At 40.1% G+C, this 17993-nt stretch overlaps 1 pseudogene; it reads right to left on the reverse strand.

The window, feature by feature from the left end:
• Positions 1–3637: 3637 nt before the first annotated feature.
• LOC115685996 (probable aldo-keto reductase 1) lies at positions 3638–8521 on the reverse strand (annotated as a pseudogene).
• Positions 8522–17993: the final 9472 nt, after the last annotated feature.

Below are 17993 nucleotides of genomic sequence, written 5' to 3' on the forward strand. Positions count from 1 at the left end.
GGGAGAGATTTGAAGAAGACGGAGAAGAAGAAAGAAAAAGTAATAATAGATTAAAAGACTGGAGAAAAGGAGATGCAAAAAAAAAAAAAAAATAGTGAGAGCACAAAAAAAATGCAAAGCAAATCAATTAGATAGCCTATCAATCTGTAGTTAACATTTCCTGTCCTTTCTCTTCCCCTTCCTATCCTCCTTTACTAAATGTAACTCTGGTTAATATGAGTGCGCAGAAGGTGTAGTGCTGAAGTGAGGGAGGATGCGCAGCGGTTTATATTATGTATACAACACTTTTAATATGAAACATTCATCCCTTACGCCACCTTCTAAACAAAGATTATCAAACACACCTCACTTATACCTCCCACTTAGTATGACCATTTAACACTGCCATTAGCAAAGCACCTTAGATTCCGCACGGCAATTGAAGGATCACATAAAAACATTTCCTTGACAGAGAAAGTCAAGCCTAAGTACTCATAGATTTTAAACCAGTCTCTAGTGAGGTCGTCAAGCTGTCAAGCCCTGTCGACCTCAACTTGTTTCCTCTTTTATTGTTGATCGAATGAGACTAGAGTCGCCATGAACCTATTCTTGGTCGGCTATGGGTAAGGGGCGGTGGCCGCTTACTTATGTAATTCAAAGATTTCAGGTTCGAGAAATTGGTTACCCTAATTTTACCTAACGCCCGTTACCAATATCTTTAATCTTTTACGAAAAGGTTGTTTCGTGCGGTTTTTTCCAATTATTTTTGTTCCTAGTCATATAATTCTAAAATTTCCATGCATAAATGCTCAAACAATAAAATGAAACAATTTGATGATAAAAATAAGTAAATATAAGGGAAATAAAAAAAACATCCGAGCCATATTGAGCAAAATTAACATAAGGCCTTACTATAAGCCTCGAGACAGGTATTGTGAGTTATTCATGAAAAGTAAACATGCACTAGTCTAAGGAAAGAAAATATCAAAATGCATTTAGTGAGGCCAAATCGATCACAAGTGTTTCGAGGAAACCAACTAGTAAGCAGGACATAGATCGATGTGCTCTGACCAACCGATCGAATATACGTTGCTCTACCCACACAAAGATAGTATCTTCCTTTCCATGGGCTAAGTTTGTTATCAACTTTCAATTCCAGGAAATGACATTTTTGTCCTACATTTTCCTGGTTTGAAGAGGGGATTTCCAAGATACAATGCTTCAGGATGTGTCTTCGCACATGGAGCTTGTCCATACAAAACTTTTTCATGCCCATAGAAGTACTTCAGAGGAAAGGGCAGACGAGACGATTCAAGTTCCAACCACAAGCAATAAATGTCAATGGATTCCTTTAATGCTGACCCTTGATGCTTAGTGGCTTAGGCAACCAATAACAAGTCATCGGCATACATAAGGTGTGTTGAAGATGCACGTTCCTGCCCTACTCTTATTCTTGCTATCATCTTCAAATCCTCTGCCTTAAATTAAATTTAAGAAAGAAGTTTGGCATAAATCACGAACAAATATGGCAAGATAGGATTACCTTGTCAAAGCCCCTTTTGAGGTTTCAAACTTCCCACGAGTCTACCCTTAATGAGCAAAGTTAATGAACCGTGGAAACATACTTGTTTATGAGCCTGCAAAAATGGATCGAGAGCCCTAGGCTACGGAGCATTGCATAAAGTATATTTCAATCTACTCTATCAAAGCTTTACATATCAACCTTGACTCCCATAAAAGTCCTCCCCTTTCTTTTCTTCCTCAGGGAGCCTAAAATTTCTTCGCAATTATAGAAGAATTCTCTTGTATGCTCCTATCCTGAACAAAAGCCAATTGTTAAGGATGGAATTAAACTTTTTGATACATCATGCTCATGAAAATACTAGACACCTGCGTGGTATATTCGACCGTGGATGTCCATAAGTGCTGGAAGATAAAAAGTATAGTCCTTGTTTGCAGATGCTAGTTCAATTAGAAATCCCCATACCTAGCACGCTGCGTAGACTTATAGGGCGAAATTACTTAAAGGTGCGCGCGCGCGCATTATGAGTTTTCGGGATTAGTACTAAATGATTGGCAAGATGGGGCAATTCACCTGTGTTAAAGAAGTCTTGTACAAAGTGGACTACTTGGGCCTTCACGAATTCCCAACATTTGGGTAGAAAATGGTATGGGATCCGTTCGAGCCAGGTGACTTAAGAGGGTCCATATCTTTCTAGACGCTATATATTTCATCCATCGTTGGATCGCCAAAAGATCCAGGTTTTATTCTCCAGAAACAACACTAGGGAAGAGTGTCCCAATGAGAGGGTGTGGATCAAGTGAAAATCCCCAAAAAAGCTATGTGTACTTGGATAAAAAGAATCTTCTAATCTCTTTCATATTCATAATCCATCTGCCTCCATCTTCCTTCACTGTAAGGATATGATTTTTTCTGTCTCATTGTGGTAGATAGGTGGAAAAACTTCGTATCCATGTGGAGCCCCTAAGTTCGTATACGAATAAGCGTCCACATTCTAAAAAGTTATTTATATGATTAATTTCTAGCCTTAATTCGAAAGAAAAATCGATGTCACAAAAAAAACCTTGTGAGGTATCGGGTGATGCAAAACCTTAAGTACTGAACCTATGCTGGAGATCGCTCTTGATCATCTGCTTACGATAGGAGAGTTTCAACACCCAATTACAATAGGGTGGAGCATCTTCCTAAAATTTATTGTGATGCCATTGCCAATTGCAAATCTAGAAGTTTAGTTACGGCGAGCTGCGACCAGATTTGTGAACTGAACATTTTAATTACATCATTTAAAAAAAGAAGAATTCAAGTATTATTATAAACGGGTTCTGTAAGTTACCAAAGTTTGGTCCTAAGCAAGACCTTAGAAAACTTCATCTCGGTCCTCATCCAGATCTCGAGATCACTGAGATGTAAAACACTTAGAGGGTATTCCCTCTCCTTGGGGAAGAAAAAGATACGGGGAGAATTAGGGATGCGAGGAGTGTGGGCACCGTCACGTTAAAATAAAAAACACATCCATAGAGCCTGCCCCACAAGATATGATAGATCGTGGAGGCCTTCGTAGGAGTGAAAGCTCTTTTTTTTGGGGAGCACCAACTATTATTATAAACGAGTTCTACAAGTTACCAAAGTTTTTAAAACGTTGCCGGCACATAACGGTGTTCCATATTTGTGTATCATAAAACTAGAAATCCGAAAAATGGTAACAAACAGCAACGGCAAATTGCAAGATCATTATTGGTGATTATTTCAGAATATAGCACATTTCTTCAAACTAAGGGACTTGGCCATGGCCAAGGAAGGGGAAGAAGAAGGAGAAAAAAAAAGAAATAATAAAAAATTCAAAATATTATTAATAAAAAGAAATTTTGTGCAGTTACCGAACATATTTATGTTCTTTTTCTATTTCAAGAATAGAAATTTTGGGCAGTTACCAAATACATTTAAATGCTTAGAAATTATTCAAAGCACAGAATAAAAAAGAATCATTTCTGAACAGAAATTGTTTCCGGGAACAGAATGGTTGCCAAATGCACCCTTAGCTACACGCTTTCCCTTCCAGATCTAAGGGACTTAACAATCCTTGGTTTTGGTTTTTCATCGATCCCATGATCGATTTCAAACCTCGGTTACAGACGAGAAAAGAACAATGCAGAGAGTCAAACGATGTCCAGGAAACAGAAGGAAGTCTAGGCCGACGGTTTCCTGTTTCTCAGGGGCGTGTCCGTGTACCTCCACAAGTAACGAGCAAACCCTGCGTGAATACTGCCGCCAGCAACCTCCTCGATCAGCACGGCATCCGATATCTCTCTCACATCATCATCCTCTGTAAGTTTCACTCGCAAGGAACCGATATTGATGTCCAGGTTCTCTAACTTCGTGGTTCCTGCAGAGACGATGTATAAGTTCAGAGAATTCATAATGCGATGTGTCTGTTAATGAACCAAGAATTCATAAATTCAGAGAACTTAAAAGAACGAGGTGTAAAAATCTGAGCGACGGGCACCAAAAACAGTCGCTAGCCTCTTCAGCAACAAGTGGAAGGCAACGGCAGCTGACGGTCAGAGCGCCCATCGCCAGTAGTCACTAGAGACTGTTTTATAGGGCTTTAGGGACGGGACCGGCCTTGGCAGTCCAGTTTTTCGTAGTTAAAGGGAATGTAATAATCATACAATTGATGCTTCCACTCAAGAAAAATAGATACAAAAAATTGGCTGCCCACCAGGGATCGGCACAACGTCCTCCCCTTGATGGAGAACCCATGCCAGCGCGAGCTGGATCAGGGTGCAATCGTGCTTGTTTGCTAGCTTCTCGATTCGGGTGTAAAAGATTTTATTCTTCTCCAAATTCTCCGGTCGAAACCTGGGATGCCTTTCCTGGAAATTTAAACAAAAAGATTTGAGGAAACAGGATTGTCTTGGAGAAGCTTGGACTAAATGATACGCAGAACAAAGAAATAAGACATGTCACATACCAGAAAGCTTTTCTATGGCATAGTTCCTGTGACTCCCTTACCACCGAAGAACCCGCGACCGAGAGGACTATATGGCACTATGCCGATCCCAAGCTCCCTGAAAATTCGAGAAGAGGGCCAAAACGAAAAAAGAAACTCCGCTAGTTAAATCCAAGTGTCCGACATAATGGACCAATTTATGAAGGTTCGGAGTCTACTAGGATGACGGTGGACAGAGCTTTCATCCACTTTTTTTTGCAAATGTTTTGAGAGATTAGAATAGAGCAAGCAATGTACCTGCAGAGAGGGACGATTTCTTGCTCGATGTCACGAGTCCAGAATGACCACTCGATTTGTAAGGCAGTGATGGGATGAACCGCGTGCGCTCTCCTTATGGTGTCGGGGCTGGCTTCCGACAAGCCAATGTACTTCACTTTTCCCTCTTCCACCAACTTCTTCAATTCCTCCATCTGCAAATTTGTTGAAAACTGATGAGTTTAAAGTCTGTCGGAGCAGAGAAATTATTCAATTTTCTTTCGCATTAGAAAACTTACAGTTTCCTCTATTGGGACCGCTGTGTTGATTCGATGCGCGTAAGAGAGATCTATGTAGTCGACATCGAGGTGCCTGAGGATGGCCTCGCAGCTCGAGCGGACATATTCAGGTGTTCCTTCTATCACTGCTGTGTATCCCTCGGACTTCACTGTCCCGAATTTGGCAACTAACTTGTGACATTCCGAATTTCGGCCCATTTTTGGGATTTATAAAACGTGTAATTCGTCAGTGTGCTTATAGTAAAATCTCGCCCGGGAACTGATCACTCCCGATTATTGTTTTTAAAATTGAGATTTCGCTAGAATCGCACTCGATCGAATTTGGCCATTATTTAGACCCAAACTTTGGTGTCGAATTTCTCGGAGTCCCGGGACGAATTTAATTGGACGGTATCAATATTATTGTGGCCAGCCTCGATATTGCCCGGGATATGCAAAAAGTGAAATTTTGACTGGGTGCGAATTTGGACTAGTAAACCTTCCTCGTAGTGTGTTTTTATTAATATCTTTTGGTCCTTTTTCCTATATTATTAATTAAGATTTTTCGGGGACCGTTAGATCGTTTTTAAATTCAAATCGTGACCGTTGGATCGCGATTATTGCGATTTGACTACTCTCTCCTCCTCTCTTTTTCCGCCGGTCCCCCCCCCCCCCCCCCTTTTTGCGTGTTTGACTCCCCCACCGAGCCCACCAACTCCCCATCATTTCCCCCTCTCTTTCTTCTTATTCTTTTCTTCTCCTTCTTCGTTGGTTTTGCTTCTTCACCGCTGCTGCTTCTGCTCCTCTGCTGCTGTTGCTTCTGCTTCGCTGCTGCTGCTTCTTGTTCTGTTCCCTTCGGCTTCTTCATTTCCAGCCGCCGGACTGGTCCATTTCTCGCCGAAAACAGCCCCCGTCGCCGGCTATTTTCCAGCCAAGTTTCTAGCTTCGTCGCCCGTTGTCCGTCCCCGCCGTTGCAGCCGCTGCTCCGCTGCTGTCCAGCCACCTAGCCGACACCACCAGACACCATTACACGCCCGGATCAGCCCCCAAGCAGCCCCGACCAGCCACCACAGCAGCCGCTCCTTCGCCGTGCCGGATCGCCTCACCGAAGCCAAACCGGTTTTGTGGCTGCTGTTCAGCCCTATTCCGGCCGTGTGTCATCGTTCCGTGTTGTTTTCGGACCATGCAACGCGTAGCCCTCGCCGTCGCGCTCGTGTCGTCGGATTCGCTAACGGGTGAGTTATCGCCCTAATCCCTTACTTAGTAGGTTAAACTTCATTAGAGCGGATTAGTTTAAGTTAATTGTGCTTAGTACTAATTGATTAGGGATTAGTGATAATCTATTGGATTAATTATATTATTATTTTATTAATTTTCGGGAATTAAATAATAATATTTTATTAATTTTCGGAATTAAAAATATTATTATTTTATTAATATTTTTGTGGAAATTCCGAAATTAAATTGTATTTATTTTAGGCTTAAATTGTGATGCCTAAGCTAGAATTTGCCTTATATATTGGTTTGTATGCCAAATTGAATTGTTTGGTTATGGTGAAATATAGAATTACGGGTATTTAATTAATAAACCCTGAGGTGTCGGGTTTATTTGTTAAGTTTTATGTGAGAACTATGTTGTGGGTACTTGAATATAGAAGCATGCCAAGTTTGGGAATTTATTGATATGTGCATAATCACGTGTGAATATTTTAGTACATTTTTACGTGTGGAAGTTGCGATATTTCAACGTGTTAGCACGGATCATGTTTACATCGGCTATTGAAAATTATAATGATGGAACCTGAGTATTGCTATGTGTGCATGATCACCTAAAGGTTCCTTTCGTGCCTGGTTATATCGGAAAACTGTATACCGGATGACCGCCAACCTAGGGTTTGGCCGTGGCCCTAACGGGTGTCCCCAATTTGGTAATTGGAAGCCGTCGCTGGTAGCAGGGGAGACGTAGTCATTCGCGAATCGGATTCGGAATGAACCCATTTATGCGATATGCCGTCATTGTGGTCGGGTGAGACGATGCCGTGCCCGATGGGGCGGGACGATGCCCGGATATACCGGAAGACTGCCAACCTGAGGCGAATATCGCGGGTTGTGCCGTAGCCCCTGGTGTGGCTGTAGTAATTGGAATACGCGTGAAAGATTGTGGTGGCATTGCGCTTGATTATGAGATGAAATTGCTAGGCACGGTATGGGATGAGCCGAAGCGGTTTCACTTTATAATCGAGACACGTGTGAATGCATTGTGCTTGAGAAGGTTGATGCGTATTCTGATTGCATTATATGCTTATTGCATTATCATGGCATACGGTGAATTATAACGTATAGGGCATGTACATATGCCAAGGCAAAGTAAGGCTGCCTGTGATTGTGTTGTGAAGTACCTGTATGTTCTATATTGAGTTGTTTGCCATCGATGTATCGTTGCATAAGTTAGGTACATCCGAGATGAGTTGACCTCCTAGTCGAGGCTTAGGTCGTGAACTCGCTGAGATTTATCTCATCCGTTGTTAACCACTTTTCAGGTCATCCGATATGAGTACACGTACCGTTCCTTGGGAACCGGCTTTTTGAGGGAAAATACCTTTTGAGGTCATCCTTGTAGATAGAGGAGCTAGATTAACCCCTACCTGTTCTGGTTGTAATCGGGAAGGTCCGCGTGGTGGACTTGTATTATATCAACCCCATGTATTGCTGATGATGTTGTTTAAATTGAGGTGTGTTTTCCTAATTATCCCTGCTGTTGTGATTGGGAGTTTTTAGTTCGCTTCCGCATGCGTTTAATCGTTAGTAATTCAATTGGGTCGGCGATGCATCCTGGGACGTCGCATTTATAACGACCTTGGTGGAATGTTAGCGCGCTCGAGGGTCGGGGCGTGACATAACTGCACCTTCTCGCGAGGCAACTTCTTCATTGCCTGTAAATGAAGTCACTAAGTTTATCTTCTTTTTCCTCACTATGTAACTAAAATTGCATCAGCCAAAACTATAAACGATTTGAATTCTGCATGTTTCTGTTCACAATTACCTTCCCAACAAGAATTTCATTAGTTTTCCGGCCGTATATATCTGACGCGTCGAAGAATGTTATCCCCTTGGTGAATGCGACAGTGATGATGGATACGCCGACTTCCTCCGGGACAGGATCGTTGTAAATACCTGTCAGTCCCATGCAGCCAAAGCCCAACTTGGAAACCTGCAGCACCATTAAACCAAGAAATAGAACAAAAGAACACATTTCAGCAAGAAACGGCGCTGAACTTGGCGAACTTGTCAAAGAGAACGCAAAATATGCCTCGGAGAATTATGATCTCTCCCCGTTGTAAAAAAGGAACCAAATGAATCTATCATCTGCACTGAACTTCTGCTTTTCATTCCGGACTCAGAAGTCGAATCTAACGACGAAAAATTATGATCAATTTTTGCACTATATGTGATCAGGAAGTAGATTTTGTGCAAATTACCTCAAGACCCTGAGTTCCAAGTCACTCCGGGAATTTGAACTTCTTGCTCCTTGGCCATATTTCAGATGCACCTGTTAGGAATTGCTGGCTACTTTATTTTCTGGTTCAATCCTCATGAAGTTCCACGCATATATATATAGGAGTTGAGGCAACGAAAACACAAATAAAATTTGGTGCTATCAACATCTGTAGTTGTGTTGAAATATGTTGTATCGTGTATGTTTGACAACCCATGTGTTTAGAGTTTCAGCACCTCATTACAATAGTGTGGAGTAGCTTTTTAAAAAAAAAATTATCGTGATGCCAATTGCAAATCTAGAATTTTGTTTTGGCGACCTGGGACAAAATTTTTTTAACTGAACTTTTAAGTAGATTATTTTAAAATTCTTAAAAAATTCAAGTGATAAATTTTTTGTTGGCACGAGGTGCAGGACCATCACTCTCCCCTTAGCCTGCCAATCTGCCACTATGTATGAAGTGGTAAAGCGTTTGTCAAACACTTTCTAAAAAAATTAGATGCCCTTTTAAGGTTAGCGAGTACTGCATCAAACATGCTCCTAAAACTCAATCATTCAGATAATATTTACTTTCAAATTAACTTTTCGTATACATATTAAGTAAATAGTTATTTTTTATAATTACCCTCAATGCCACGATATATAAATATAATATAACTAACTAAATAAATGTACGATAACGGAGGTAGTTTGTAACATTTTACACAATATATCATGTGAAAATACTTTCTGTATTAATTAGATCGATTTCCTAATCAGCGATGGCTCTTTGGCTGCAATATGGTGGAACAAGAGCTAGTGTGACCTATTGGGCCACGTAAAAGGAGAAGAGGGATTTGACAATGACCCATCGACGTAAGAAGATGCGCAACACCTCTGCAGCCTCCACGTGTTGTTGGACAACTTTGAAGTTTGCATCACCCGGTACGTCACGAGGCTTTTTTATGACGTCACTCACGCACATATAGCGAGAAGCATGTAATATTGTAGCCAGGTTACTTCATGCACGTGATAACTTCCGACCACATGATGTGCTAACTAGGATGCACCCTGTAGTATTTGTCGCTTTTTTTTTTTTGATAACGAAGGAGCACGCGCAGGCCGTAGGAGGAATGCAACACTGGGTGACACTAGCGCAGACCCACCATCACGGCGCCACACTTAAGAATCCCTAACGACTACGTTGGGGTTCGAACTTTGATCCCTTCGTGGGGGACTAGAGCGCAAGCCAACGCAGCCGCTGCGGGTTTTGCTAATTGTGAATATGAACAAAACATCCCTTATTGTTGAATATAAGTCCGCTTGTAACGGAGTATGATTGTTGATGTACGCATTCACAAAGCCGAGCAGCGATCACTTATGATTTTACTCTACTGCTGCAAAGAATTAAGGGTAATCGGTTCAATGGAACCAATGGCATGTTCTTTTTTTTTTAAGCATGTACTCCATAATCCATTACTGATTCTTTATGAGAAGGATGTGAAACTCCTCATGGAAATTTGTATAGGTTAATAGAAAAGATTACGAACATGGTTGAAAGAAGACAGGAAGTCTTTGATTAGTGTTCTGTGAGGTCCCATATCAAACAGTGTTCTGCATACCTCTTATTTGTCGACTAGCTTAGCCATGTTCAAAGCTTGCGAAGAACTCAAAACTTAAAATCTATTAAGCTACGGAATCGCGGTTGGGGTTGGGTCGTCTTCAATGAAGACATTCTTGTAGAAATCCACCACAATGCCTTTCAATTCCTCTATGTCAGACACTGATTCTCCACTATTATTCTTTGGAACATCCATTTTATTTCAAGAACGGCGAATGATTATGGCAGCATGAAAAAACTTCGTATTTTTATTCCCAAACTGCAGCCATTGATGTCTAGATTTTTTATATCAGTGGATTTCTTCGTAAATCGAGACATCAACAAACTCTTTCTGTAGTTTCGCTTCAAGTTTCCACAAAAAACGATTTGTACCTTTTTCAAGTGCCTTTTCGATGCCTCCTAATCTGGCCAACAAGAAAATGCTTTGGTAATTACGAAAGTTTCTCAATATATCCTAATGGTCTTTTTAAGGTAATAAATACGGCTCATTCAAAGTCGCATGGCTGTCTCAAGCTATATTTGGAGTATACCACTATAGATTTTTTTATAGGTAAATTGCATCTATTTTGTTAGCATAAATGTATGCATATATAGACAGAAATCTCGATGTGAGGAAAAAGAGGATACAAGTATAGATATTTTGATAAAAAAAATCTCGATGTGAGGAAAAGAAGGATACAAGTATATATATTTTGATAAATACATTACTAGATATTCCCAATCTATACTTATGTGGCCGCCACATTTTCCATCTTAGTCCTAACACATATCCTTTTTTTTATATGTTACCAAATGAAGCATCTTAATCATCCTTAAATAAATTGCTCCATCATGCTTGACATGTGTTCAAATTCCAAAAGAAAAACAAAGTTGACGAATATGTTTGTGTTTAAAAAAAACACAGTTTTCATGGTGTTTGTGATCATTCTTGTCTTCCGACAAGCTAGCTCCCTTAGTTTATTCCCGAAAACTAAAGTCCAAATTGTCAACAGTTTACCGGGAGCAGTGTTGCTTACGGTTCATTGCAAATCTAAGCAAGACGATCTTGGCTTTCATCAAATCAATCCTGGTGAAATGTGGAGTTTTCGTTTCGCTCCTAGCTTTTTCGGCTTTGGCCACACTCTATTCTTTTGCAGCATGCAATGGCCGGGACAGTTTCACTATTTTAATATATATGATGAGTCTAGAGATTATATTCGATGTGATACTTGTGTGTGGGATATAGAACCAAGTGGTCCGTGTTTACGTGGCTTTTCATGTGGAGTTTGGAATTCCTGAAGTCTATGGCACCTGAGAAATTTGTGCTATAAAGATTTCTAATATTTCGACCTTTGATCATGGTTACAATGTTATTGTGAGCTTGCTTTTGAATGAAATAAAGATGGTTGCATGTGTTTTCTATGGTGTCGAATCTTGATGTGTAAAGATGTCCTTTTCTGCGTTCACTTGTGTATGCAAGTGTAAGAAAAATCGATGGAGGGAGAGATTTGGAGAAGACGGAGAAGAAGAAAGAAAAAGTAATAATAGATTAAAAGGGTGGAGAAAAGGAGTTGAAAAAAAAAAAAAGAATAGTGAGAGCACAAAAAAATGCAAAGCAAAGCAACTAAATAGCCTATCAATCTGTAGTTAATATTTCCTGGCTTTCTCTTCCCGTTCCAATCCTTGCTTTACTAAATGCATCTCTGGTTAATATGTGTGCAGAAAGGTGTAGCTCTAAAGTGAGGGAGGATACGCAGCGGTTTATATTATGCATACAACATTTTTAATATGAAACATTCATCCCTTACGCCACCTTCTAAACAAAGATTAGCAAACACACCTCACTTATACCTCCCACTAGCTTGTATGACCATTTAACACAGCCATTAGCAAAGTACCTTAGATTCAGCACGCCAATTGAAGATGGTTGCATGTGTTAAACCAGTCTCTTTTGAAGTCGTCCAGCTCTCAAAGCCCTGTCTGATCGAATGAGACTAGAGTTGCCATGACCCTATTCTTGGTCGGTTACGACTAAGGCGTGGGAGGCCGCTTACTTCGGTATATCAAAGATTTCGGATACGAGAAATTGGTTACGCTATTTTACCTAATGCCTATTACCGATATCTTTTCTCTTTTACGAAAAGTTTGTTTCATGCGATCTTTTCCAATTATTTTTATTCCTAGTCATATAATTCTAAAATTTCCACGCATAAATGCTCAAACAATAAAATGAAACAATTTGATGATAAAAATAAGTAAATATAAAGTAAATAAAAAAAAAACACCTAAGCCATATCGAGCAAAATTAACATAAGGCCTTACTATAAAGCCCCAAGACATCTCTTGTGAGTTATTCATGAAAAGTAAACGTGCACTAGTCTAAGGAAAGAAAATATCATTATGTATTTAGTGAGGCCAAGTACATGACAAGTGCTTCGGAGTAGCCGACCAAAAATCAGTATGCAGGACAAAGATTGGTCAGCTCTGAACAATTAATCAAATATACGTTGCTCTACCCACACAAAGATAGTGTCTTCCTTTCCATGGGCTAAGTTTGTTATCAACTTTCTGTTCCAGGAAATGATATTTTTGTCCTACCTTTTCCTGGTTTGAAGAGGGGATTTCCAAGGTACAATGAACCGTCGTAACATACTTGTTTATGAGCCTACAAAAATGGATCGAGAACCCCAGGCTACGGAGTATTGCACAAAGTATATTCCAATATACTCTATCAAAGCTTTTGACATATCAACCTCGACTCCCATAAAAGTCCTCCCCTTTATTTTCTTCCTCACGGAGGGTAAAATTTCTTGTGCAATTACAAAAGAATTCTCTTGTATGCTCCTACCCCGAACAAAAGCCGATTGTTGAGGTCAGGATTAAACTTTTTGATAAATCACGATCATGAAAATGCTAGACACCGGCACGGTATATTCTACCTCAGATGTCCATAAGTGCTGGAAGATAAAAAGTATAATCCTCGTTTGCAGATGTTAGTTCAATTACGAAATCCTCGTACCTAACATGCTACGTAGATGTTGACACCTAAATTTTGACTAACCATTTAGTGATTAATTGCATAGAAAATTAGGATTAAATTTTAGTCCCTAACAAAAATATTAAAGTTAAATTACATAGCATTTAGCTTTAAGAACATTTATTAGTAGTTGCATTTGCATCGGATTGGTGATGGATGGATTTAACAAAATTTAATTGAACTGGAGTTAATGGACTCAAGTACAGAGGTTCTGAACCCAATGGAATTAATTGGATCGAGGTTCTGAACCCAATGAAATTAATTGGATCAAGCCCGTGTGAATTAAAGATTCGGCCCAACTCGTTATTCTCTCAAGTGGTCAAGATTGACATGTGCGTTGCGCGTGTGGCACATTGGATTAGGAAATATTGAGAAAATATCATGAAAATCTTTGGGTCAAGAAACAATTGGAAAGCAAAGCGTTATCAGAGCAAGAATTAAGGAAAGAGGATTCACTCAAGCTGGTGGATACAAACTTGCGGACAAAGGGATTAAAGAAAGGAAAGAAAGGATTGGTAAGAAGACGTGGATTCTGGAGAAATAACAAAAGAAGGAAAAGAATAAAAATATATATATTTCAATGCATCCACAATTGGAAGCTGCATCACGTTCTTTCCTTGGGGGCTCTATGTTGTTTTACATATAAAAAGGGAGGCCACACAATTACATAGGCGGCGAAAGAATTGTCAGAGGACGGTCACGATATGAGAGGAGAAAACAAAAAATCGTGAGTGAGAGCATAGAGAGAGGAGGTGCAGCACGTCCAAAAGAAGAAAAGAATAGAGGAGAATGCATGCACTAGTGAAGAACAGTGACTTTGTGACAGCTTGCCCCTGTTCTAGGCAACTTCAAGCAGCGTTTTGTGTCTAGCTCGTGTCCACGCCACGCCGCTTGCTGCTGCTCCTACACGAATCGGTTTGTCTTGCTGCCACAATACCAACTTTGGCAAGCGTAGCCCTGTTCCATCATGTCCAGTAAACCAACGACTCCTGCTGTTGTTGCGCCGCGTGATCGTCATTGCTTCTAGCCCTACGCTAACAACTTTAACGAGTCTGAGAAGCCCTGCACAGTCGCCACGTCCTTCCAGTCCTTACCGTCGCTGATCAAGAGTCCAAGCCACCGTGACAACGCCGAGACCAGCAACTTCTGCGAACGGTCCCAGCAAACTTACCAGTCCCGACGAAATCCCGCCGGTCGCTGTTGCGTTACTCTGTATCTTCACCAAACTGGGACTCTCCCTTGTTTTGTAGGTTTCACAAGAACTCCCAAGCACCGCCGAGACACCACATGGCCGAGTTCACCACGAGTAGCCAAACCGCGGCTATCCTCACCACCGCCGGTCATTGAGCTCAAGCCATCCGTCGGTCAAATTCGGAAACGTCACCTGTGCAATATTTCGAATTAGGTAATACATTATTCGATTCAATTTCGATATATTAAATTGCCTAACTTGAGTTTATTGTGATCTCAATTATATGCTGTGTCGATATTGTCATATCCAAAAATCTTTTCGGAGTCCGTAAATTGGGATATTGTCGTAATTTCACAATGTGCATATGGTCGTCAATCCGATCTCCTGCCCGAGATATGATTCGCGATTGCACGGAAAATCGTCAATCCGATCTCCCGCCCGAGATACGATTCGCGATTGCATTGAAAATTGGCCAATCCGATCCTCATGCCCGAGATGTGATTTGTCAATTTATTTTTCAAATTTGAATGGATATGGATGATATCTTGGGTGATTGGATGCTATTTTTGGCTTTGGTTTGAATCTTTGTTTTGATTTGATTCGAAAATCTCAAAAAGAAGAATGCATGTTTTGGATAGGTTTAGAATAACTTTCTTTGAATAAGTCGATAGGATAACTTTTTAATTTAAATTAGGAATTAGAGTAATTTATTTCCTAGTTTAATTTAGATATTATCCTGATCTCGATGGTTCATTTTAGGGTAATTCTTGATTTCGAATTTTCATAAAAATACCAAAAAGAAGTCACTTTAGGATAGATTAAATTATTTTTTTTAGAATAGATTGCATGTTAATTTAGGCATTTTTTTAATTCCGAATTTCATTGGAAAAATACCAAAAATAAATCATTTGTCCGTCATTAAAATTAGGTCACGTCGTTGCATGACATATAGTTTGCATGCTAGGTTGCATTAATCGCATGTCATTTTTTTGCACGTCATTGCATATAGGTTAGTTTGCATTTTAATAAAGCGCAAATCCTAAAGAACATCTCGAGTGCTTTGTTTTGTTAATTAGAAATCATATTAGGATTATCCGTATGATTTTCTATTAACAATGCAGATGCTTGCGTTGCATTAAGGTACGTCATTCTCCTAATCTTGCAATTTATTTATTGCTTTCTTGGGTGTTAAATTGGTGGTTTGCGCACCCGCATGAACACCTCACATGTTAGAGATTAGGTAATAAAATGGATCCAGACTGCCTGCATAAACATTTTTGAAAAGAAAAGGTACCAAAAGGGCGTTAGACTAGATCTAGCGTAACCAAGTCCCCGAGCTTAGAATCTCTGGTTCGTAGGAATAAAACATATCTCCCTATGTTTTATTTAGGTTTCTAATCGACTTACCACAAATAGATTAGTGGCAACTCTAAGCATGAAAACTTTTGCATGTTAAAAACTTAAACCCTAAGTTGCGAATTGGTAGGGCTTGGGAGGGCCCGGGTTAGGCTTAGTCTCAATAATCCATTAGCCTGAGAAATTTTAGGTCGCGACAGTAGACTTATGGGACAAAATTGATTAAAGGTGTGTGCGCTAGCATTATGAGTTTTTGGTATTAGTACCAAATGATTAACATGATGGGGCAATTCACCTGTGTTAAAGAAGTGTTGTACAAAGTGGATGACTTGGGCCTTCACCACTTCTCAACATTTGGGTAGAAAAATGGTATGGGATCCGTTCAAGCAAGGTGATTTAAGAGGGTCCATCTCTTTCAAGATGCTATGTATTTCATCCATTGTTGGATCACCAAAAGATCCAAGTTTTCTTCTTCAGAAACAACACTAGGGAAGAGTGTCCCAACGAGAGGATGCGGATCAAGTGAAAATCCCCAGAAAAGAAAAGCTCTGTATACTTGGATCAAAAGATGCTTTATTAATCTCTTCCTTATTCATAATCCCTCTGCCAACATCTTCCTTAACTGTAAGGATATCATTTTCCCTGTCTCCCTGTGGTAGATAGGTGGAAAAACTTCGTATCCATGTGGAGCCCATAAGTTCTTATATGAATAAGTGTCCATATCCTAAGAAACTATTTGTATGATTAATTTTCTAGCCTTATTCCGAAAGAAAATCAATGTCATAAAAAGGCCTTGTGACGTATTGGATGATGCAAAACTAAGTTCTAAAGGGAAAAGTACCATAAAAGTTATAAACCTGTTACATTAGTACCAATTCAGTCTTAAACCTGTCAATTGAACTAATTTAGTCATAAACATTTTCGAATTGATATTAATTCAGTCTATCCAGCTAATTTAGGCCGAAAATCGTTGACGTGGATGCCAGCGGTCCTACATGGCACGTCGACACTGACGTGAACAAATTTTATAATTTTTAAATAATTTTTTCAGATTTTTTAAATATAAATTTTTTCTCTTTATTCTTTTTATGTACACTATTGGCCGACGAGGTCGCTGGCCAACCATCGTTGGCCATAAGTGAGGACCGGCGACCCTCGCTTGGTCTGGACGAGGGTCATTGGTCAACCATCGACGGCCATAGGCAAGGGCCGCCGCACCCTCGCCGGCCACAAGCGAGGGCGTCAGGGCCTCGCCCAAATCCAAGTGAGGGCTACGATTCCCTCCCCTACCACGAGCGAGGGCCTTCACCTATGGCCGATCTGGACGAGGGTGTCGCAGCCCTTGCCGGCCAACAAACGAGGGTTCAGCCCTTGCTTGAATCTGGGCGAGGGCACAGCGGCCCTCACCTGTGGCCGGTGAGGGCACGGAGGCCCTTACCTAGACCAACCTATGGCCGACGATGGTCGGCCGGCGACCTCGCCTGTCAACAGTGTACAGAAAAAGAACAAAAAACATTAAAATAATGAAAAATTATTAAAGAATTATAAAATTGCATTATTTAATAAAGAAATAATTCAAGTATACAATATAAATATTTTTTGGTACCGAAGGCGATAGCTCCCTTGGTCCGCCATTATACGAGGAGTTGTGAAGTGGTTGTTAAACATTATATGAAAGGTTAATTGCCCTTTCAAGCTTAGTGAGAACTGCATAGAATACTCTCTTCTTAATCAAACAATTAATGTAAATTTGCTTTCGAATTAACTTTACGTAAACAGATCATGCGAACGGTTTTCTTTTAGAACCATTTTCAACGCCACTATATACATAATTATCTAATTATATAACTCAACAGGTAACGGGGGTAGCTCGTAATATTTTTACACAAATATATCATGTGAAAAATACTTTTCTTATTAATTAGTTTGATTTCCTAATCCTAGACGGCTCTATGGCTGCAATATTTTGAAAATTTATTGGAACAAGAGATGGTTTGACCGTGACCCATCAACGTAAGCAGATGCGCAACGGCTCCACAGTCTCCACGGGTTGTTGGATACTCTAAGGTTCGCATCACCCAGTACGTCACAAGTCTTTTTTATGACGTCACTCACACACCGATGAATATCGAGAAGCTAGTAATATTATGGCCAAATTACATTATACATGAGATAAAAGTCCAAGAAAATGACATGTGCTACCTAGGATACCTACTATAGTATTTTTTTTTGTTGCTAAATGGGAATATAAACTAAATAAACCTTATTGTTGAGCAGAAATGCAACTGTAACATGTAGGATTGTTGTTGATGTATGGGTTTACAAAGCCAAGCGAGAGTCACCCGGTTT

Source organism: Syzygium oleosum, unplaced genomic scaffold (genome assembly GCF_021117445.2).
Source record: "Syzygium oleosum isolate NSW1041296 unplaced genomic scaffold, Sole_v2.1 Sole_v2.06, whole genome shotgun sequence".
Lineage (NCBI taxonomy): Eukaryota > Viridiplantae > Streptophyta > Magnoliopsida > Myrtales > Myrtaceae > Syzygium > Syzygium oleosum.